The sequence below is a fragment of the Coenobita brevimanus genome, chromosome 92, assembly GCF_032717465.1.
Source record: "Coenobita brevimanus isolate Jiangsu-jjx chromosome 92, ASM3271746v2, whole genome shotgun sequence".
Taxonomy (NCBI): Eukaryota; Metazoa; Arthropoda; class Malacostraca; order Decapoda; family Coenobitidae; genus Coenobita; species Coenobita brevimanus.
The window spans coordinates 29,829,187-29,837,118 of record NC_137045.1 but is presented as its reverse complement, the minus strand read 5'-3'; positions in this window follow the sequence as shown (position 1 = coordinate 29,837,118).

Sequence of the window (7,932 nt, the reverse complement as noted above, 5' to 3'; positions counted from 1 at the left end):
TAATTAGTCTCTGCTGTGTACTGTTGAGAAAGTTTATAAATTCTCGTTCTTAGAGAATCGTGCACAAGCCAGCGTAAAGTAATCGTTGCTTGATGTAGCAAGACAATCATTGTCTCTGCGCTTCAATATTATTGAATATAAATATCAATTTAAATAATATTTAACCATTTATATCAAAATTACCGTGTTATTATAAAAACCCCGTGACATACGGAAAAACATAGTCAGGGTAAAGTGGATAGAATTTCATATAGAAATGAAAACATATTAATGGGAAATTATTAAACATGAAATATGTACCGCGGATATTTAGTGTAATTCTTTTAGAAGGGGTGGGAGGACCTTTAAAGACATAAATAAAGCATTTCATTAAATTCTTTGACCCTTAAGACCTATATTTTGACACCAATGTGAAGTTATTCTATAAAGTAGTTAACGAGATCTAAGATTTCAGGAAATAGAAATCCGCCATTTTGAAACAGTGGTCTAAAAAGTTATTGCACCAAAATCAGAATGTCCACCTAGGTTTTTCTGGTCATTTAGAAGGTATGGACCTCAAATCAGCAAAGAAACTCTCTGGAGCTAAAAATTTTTGCGGGGATATAGGCTAGGTCCAGGACTAACTACAGTTGCTAAGCTTATCACATCCTTTTTCTTACGATACGAAGCAGGTACTGACAGGCAATCGGCTGAGGGGTGGAGTTGACGCCTATAGGAAGCTTTCGATAGCCGTCCTGCCTCGTTTTGATCTCCGCTGAGGCTTTGCACTGACGCGAAAAGACTTCATCAGGATCAAGTACATACTGAAGCTCCTGCCTCCTCCGTAATAATAACCTCCTCTTGTCTCGGATTTCCTTCCTTCCTTAGCTCTTCTTTCCTTCCTCCCACCCCGAGACGCTGTTTCCATTATACGTTTGCTCTGGTTTATCTTGGCATCAGTTCATTGACTATGGGTCTGTCTCAGTCTGAATTAAATCATCCGGCAGTAGGATGAATAAAATCACCTACGAAAGCATGAGGTAATAGACCTAAGGCTTCATACAGACCGTTAATGGAGATGCTTTCTTATTATTTCAATATGAAACGTCTCGACAAAGCTAAATATAATAGTCCATTGCTAGGATAAATAAATGAATAAGTAAATAAAACAGAAGTCACTATAGTGATGGGGTTATATGTTCGTTTCCTCTTGCCTCATACTTGTCCATTGGCCTTGTCATTCTTCTTGACATTATCAAAGTTACATTGTCTCTTTTCTTGTTCAGTCGCTCTTTCGTCCTTGGTTTTCATTTTTTTTTTTTTTATAAATGCGAGGAAGAGGGAACCAAAGGCCAGGAGACCACAATTATTGTTCCTTCCAAGAGACAAACAAAATACAAGAGAGAGCCAAATTCAAGAATCGATCATTTTGAGATGCCTGGACACACTGCGTTTGAAAGACTGGGGATCATAGGAAGCAGGAAATACAGACAGAGGGAGACAGTTCCAGAGATGACCCATTGCATAAATGAAGGAGTGGGAGTAACGGTTAACTCTTGCATTAGAGAGTTGGACAGAAAAGGTATAAGAGTTTGCTGCTAGACAGGTGCTACGCACCCGTAGTAGAGGTGGAGGAATGCATGCAGACAGTTCAGAGAAGCAGTGACCATTGAAGTAGCGATAGAAAAGAGATAAAGATGCAACAGTGCGACGAAGAGACAGAGGTTGAAGGAAGTCAGTAAGAGGAGGAGAGTTAATGAGACGAAAGCCTTTGACTCCACCCTACTGAGAAGAGCTGTATGTGGGGAGCCTCCCCACACATGAGAGTTGTACTCCACACAGGGGCATATAAAACCCCTGCATAGAGTCAACAATTGTGCAGGGGTAAAGAAAGAACGGAGTCAGCTTAGCACACCCAATCTCTTGGAAGAAAATTTTACAAGAGATGTAATATGATCTATCCAAGATAAGTCCCGAGTAAATGAAACCCCAATCATGTTCAAGGATGATGCAGGATTAAGCTGAATATTATTAAACATTAGTGGGTATACCTGTGAAAGATTTTGTCGGGTTGATAGGTGTAAAAACTGAGTCTTAGATGCATTAAAAACAACCAGATTATTTTTACCCCAGTCAGAGATACGAGCCAAGTCAGACATTAGGTGTGCCATAGCCTCATCTCTTGTTTGTTGAAGCAACTGCTGAGATGGGCGTTGCGGGAACCGAATGGAAAGGTGAAGGGTGGAGTCATCAGCGTATGAGTGGATACGGTCAGACGTACAGCTTAAAAGGTCATTGATAAATAAAAGGAAGAGAGTCGCTGATAGGACAGAGCCTTGAGGAACACCAGTGTTGATAGATCTAGGAGAAGAACGATGGCCGTCTACACTCCCAACCCTCCAATTATCGTCCAATTGCTTTAACGTCCTGTATTTCAAAAGTTTTCGAGTCAGTTCTTAATAGAAAAATTTTAAGGCATCTTTCCTATCACAACCTTCTTTCCGATCGTCAGTATGGGTTCCGTCAGGGACGCTCCACTAGCGATCTTCTCACCTACCTTTCAGACTCCTGGTCATCCTCCTTTCGGGACTTTGGCGAAAGCTTTGCCATTGCACTTGACATCTCAAAGGCTTTCGATCGAGTCTGGCATAAATCTTTAATTTCCAAACTGCCCTCCTACAGTTTCTATCCTTCTATCTGTGCCTTCATCGCTAGCTTCCTTTCTGGTCGTTCTATAACCGCTGTTGTAGACGGCCATCGTTCTTCTCCTAGATCTATCAACAGTGGTGTTCCTCAGGGCTCTGTCCTATCACCAACTCTCTTCCTTTTATTCATCAATGATCTTCTAAGCTGTACATCTAACCCTATCCACTCATACGCTGATGACTCCGTCCTTCACCTTTCCATTCGGTTCCCGCAACGCCCATCTCAACAGTTACTTCAAGAAACAAGGGATGAGGCTATGGCACACCTAATGTCTGACTTGGCTCATATCTCTGACTGGGGTAAAAATAATATGGTTGTCTTTAATGCATCTAAGACTCAGTTCTTACACCTATCAACCCGACAAAATCTTCCACAGGTATACTCACTAATGTTTAATAATATTCAGCTTAATCCTGCATCATCCTTGAACATGCTTGGGGTTTCATTTACTCGGGACTTATCTTGGAAAGATCATATTACATCTCTCGTAAAATCTGCTTCCAAGAGATTGGGTGTGCTAAGCCGACTCCGTTCTTTCTTTACCCCTGCACAATTGTTGACTCTATACAGGGGTTTTATCCACCCTTGTATGGAGTACAACTGTCATGTGTGGGGAGGCTCCCCACATACAGCTCTTCTCAATAGGGTGGAGTCAAAGGCTTTTCGTCTCATTAACTCTCCTCCTCTTACTGACTCCCTTCAACCTCTGTCTCTTCGCCGCACTGTTGCATCTTTATCTCTTTTCTATCGCTACTTTAATGGTCACTGCTCCTCTGAACTGTCTGCTTGCATTCCTCCACCTCTACGACGGGCGCGTAGTACCCGTCTGGCAGCAAACTCTCATCCCTTTTCTGTCCAACTCTCTAATGCAAGAGTTAACCGCTACTCCCAGTCTTTCATTTATGCAACAGGTCAGCTCTGGAACTGTCTCCCTCTGTCTGTATTTCCTGTTGCCTATGATCTCCAGTCTTTCAAACGTAGTGTGTCCAGGCATCTCAAAATGATCGGATCTTGAATTTGGCTCTCTATTGTATTTTGTTTTTCTCTTGGAGGGAACTGTTACTGCGGGCTCATGGCCTTTGGTTCCTTCTTCCTCGCATAAAAAAAAAAAAAAAACAGCGGCTATAGAACGACCAGAAAGGAAGCTAGAGATGAAGGCACAGATAGAAGGCCAGAAACCGTAAGAGGGCAGTTTGGAAATTAAAGATTATGCCAGACTCGATCGAAAGCCTTTGAGATGTCAAGTGCAATGGCAAAGCTTTCACCAAAGTCCCGAAAGGAGGATGACCAGGAGTCTGAAAGGTAAGTGAGAAGATCGCCAGTGGAGCGTCCCTAACAGAACCCATGCTGATGATCAGAAAGAAGGTTGTGATAGGAAAGATGCTTTAAAATTTTTGTAATAAGAATTAACTCGAAAACTTTTGAGATACAGGATGTTAAAGCAATTGGACGATAGTTAGAGGGTTGGGAATGGTCACCCTTCTTTGGGACTGGCTGAATGATAGCAAACTTCCAGAAAGAAGGAAAAGTATAAGTTGATAGACAAAGGCGAAAGAATTTGCCTAGGCAGGGTGTAAGCACAGAAGCACAGTTCTTGAGAACGACAGGAAGGACTCCATTAGGCCTATATGCCTTATTAATATTGAGGCCAGTGATGGCAGAAAATACATCAGCTGAAGAAATTTTAATGTCAGCCATGAGGAAGTCAGAGGGGGGGGGAAGTGATGGAGGAACAACACCGGAATCGTCTAAGGTGGAATTGGAGGATAAAGTCCGAGCGAAGGGATCTGCTTTATTAGTAGAAGAAATAGCTACAGAGCCATTAGAGTAGAGAAGAGTAGGGAAGGATGATTAGGTAAAGTTGTTCGAAAGGTTTTTGACAAGGTGCCAGAAGGAGTGGGAAGAATCAGAGTTGGAGAGTTGAGAACATTTAGTGTGGATGAAATTATTTTTAGCAGAGGGAAGAACAGACTTAGCACGATTCCGGGCAGAAACGTATAAAAGATGTGATTCAGGGGTGGGTTGGCTCTGGTAACTTTTATAGGCCCTCTCCTTGTTGCGGACAGCATTAGTACAAGCGTGATTTAACCAAGGCTTTCTTGCATTAGTCAGAGGATATGAGAAAGGAATGTATGCTTCCATGCCCGAAAGAACAACCTCCATAATGCACAAGGCACACCCAGATGGCTCCCCGCCTTGGAAGCAATAATCATTCCAGGGAAAATCAAAGTACTGCCTGAGGGCCTCCCAATCAGCAGCTCCAAAGTGCCACAGACGACGTTTCTTTGGAGGGTCCATAGGCCATACCGGAGCGACAGAACAGGTTATGGTGATAAGGTTGTGATCGGAGGAGCCCAGCGGAGAGAAAAGATTAACAATGTAAGCAGAAGGATTAGTTGTAAGGTAAAGGTCAAGTATGTTGGAACTCTCTCCAAGGCGGTCAGAGATTCGGGTAGGTTGCTGTACAAGCTGCTCCTTTTTTTGTTTTTCGCAAATAAAACTCTCTCTCTGTCTCTGTCTCTGTTTGTCTGTCTGTCTGTCTGTCTGTCTGTCTGTCTGTCTCTCTCTCCTCCTATTAGGTTTCCTTATTAGTTTTTTCCCTTCTCACTATATCACTTATACCTCATATATATTTTACCTCTTTACTTATATTTCCAATTTATCTTCTGTTCCTCACTCCATTTCACCTAATCTCTCATTCTCTCCATTCCCTCATTTTTCCTATCATGTATCCTCGACTGTCACTACATCTTCACAACTAACGATCGCTCAAAACTCACTCACTCTTCCTCTATTTGAGCGCGCGCGCGCGTGCGCGTGTGCGTGCGTGCGTGTGTGTGTGTGTGTGTGTGTGTGTGTGTGTGTGTGCTTGTGTGTGTGTGTCTTCACTCCTAATAATTAGCACTCATTTCCTCCCAATTTCTCGTTTTTTTTTTCTCTCTCTTTTTTTTTTTTTTTTTTTTTTTAATAATCTCGAATCTTCCTTGTTCTCCACGACGTCAGACAGAGCGAACATCCTAGAGTCAAGCCACTGGGCCATTTGGCAGCAAGGTAAAGGAAGGAAAGAACGGCATCGGGCAACTAAAACAACAGCAAAGAAACGGACAAAGATGAGTTACAAACTGGAAAGGACGTTAATGTGACGAAGAAAGGGCATAAGACAGACAAGAGAAAAGGAGGGAGACTCACGCAGAACATGACTACTTGTGTGGGACCTATGAAGACGAACCAGGTGAGGAAAGAAGGTGTGGCGAACATCACTACGCAGTGGACAGTGTAGAAGGATGTGAGGGACACTGAGACGTGGGTGACAAAATAAACAAACGGGAGAATGATCGTTGGACATGAGGTAAGCAGAGCTAAGACAAGTATGGACCATCCACAGTTAAGCAAACGAAACTACCCATCGTTTGCACCAGTGACCAGGTGAAGGCTATGGAGAGACAAATGGTTTCACAGAATAGAGTTTATTGCCAGTCTCATGTGACCAGAGGGATTGCCAAACCTGAAATAACAAGTTTTAAACACAGGAAACAGGTCCGAGGAGGGACGTGGGTATGAGAAACAGGAAGAGAAACAGCAAGCCGGGCAAGGCAACCACGGACCCAGCAATTTGGACAAATGTGCGATGGACTGAGAAGGAAAACAGCCACCCTTTGATTTTAAGAACTAAAGAATGTGTGTAAGGGGCCCAACAAAGGAGTTGGAGTGCATTAACGGAATCACAAAAAATCGTGAAAAAAGAGGAAGGGGAGTCAAAAATTCGACAGACGGCAAAGAATATGGCATAAATCTCAGCTGTGGAGACATTGGTAACAGAAGGCAAACGATACTGATACGAAGTAGAGGGAAAAAGAACTGCACAATCTGCATCATGTGATATGTTAGACCCATCTGTGTAAACAGGAACTGACTGAATGTGTGTACACAAGAGTGAGAAAGGAAGAGAGAACGAAAAAGGTAGGCGAGGATGATGATTCAGAGATAGGGGAAGTATATGAGGAGATACAGAGACGTAGTGAAAGCAGTGGGAGATATAAGCAGGGGTGGTAAGGGAGGATACTAGGAAGGGACCAGGAGGAAGATTAGGAACGACTGCAGGCCCACATAGAAAGAAGGCGATAAACGAGATCTACAAGAAAGGGCATCTACAACAAAACAGGGAAGATTGAGAGAGGAGGTTGAAGGAAACTGATGGAGTCTGGCATAGGTTCGAAGGGATCAAGGCAGACGATGATGAGTAAGAGAAAGGCTATTTGATTCTGCACATAAACTAGTAACAGGAGTAGATCTGAAAACGCCAAACGCCAACCAGAGACCAACATGATGTACTGGGACTAGCTGACGTAAAACAGATTTTGAGGCAGAAGAATAGATCTGACACCCAAAACCCACCTTTGATAAGACTAAAGTAGTGTGAAGACGAAGTAGCGTAGTATGATCAGCACCCTAAGAAACATAAGCTATAGTAAGGAGAAGCTGTAAACGTTTTAAAGCAACAAACTGAAGGGGAAAAACATGGTCTCTCCAACTTAAACGGGAATAAAAAAAAAAAAAAAGAACTAAAACGGTAACCGTGGGCCGATAGGAAAGAAGAATATCATATAAATAAAAGGAGTAAAGGATATAGCACGGGATTTAGCAACAGAAAAACGAAAATCGTGTCAACCCAAGTAGAGGCAGCAGTGATGGCTGACTGCATGAAAGAGTAAAGTTCTGTCAAATGTGACCCAGTAGCATAAACTGAACTAACATACAAAGACGTTCGGACACCACCAGAAAGGGAAGATACAATGTCACTCATGACAATCAGGAAAAGACTGGTAATAAGAACACTGCCCTGCTGAACACCTTCATACTGTGGGAATGAATCGGTAATAGAGCAATGGACCCGAACACGAAAGAAGCGATCGGAAAGGAAATTACGGAGAAAGACCCCAAGATTGCCAGTAATGCCAAGAGGCTGAAGAGTATGCAATATATAGTACTTCCAAGTAATATTATAAGCTTTATCAAGGTCAAAAAGACCACCAAAACGGTCTCACGACGGATAAAGGCTGCCTTAGATAAGTATCCAAAGCTAATAAGGGACTCAAGGTACTATGGGCACGTTGGTAACCACATTGGAGATTAGAGAGCAACTGTTTTGATTCTAGGAGCCGCACGAGGCGACTACTAATCAAACGTTCAAGTAATTTACACCAGCAGCTGGTGAGTGCAATTGGCCTGTAATCCGCTGGAAGGTGA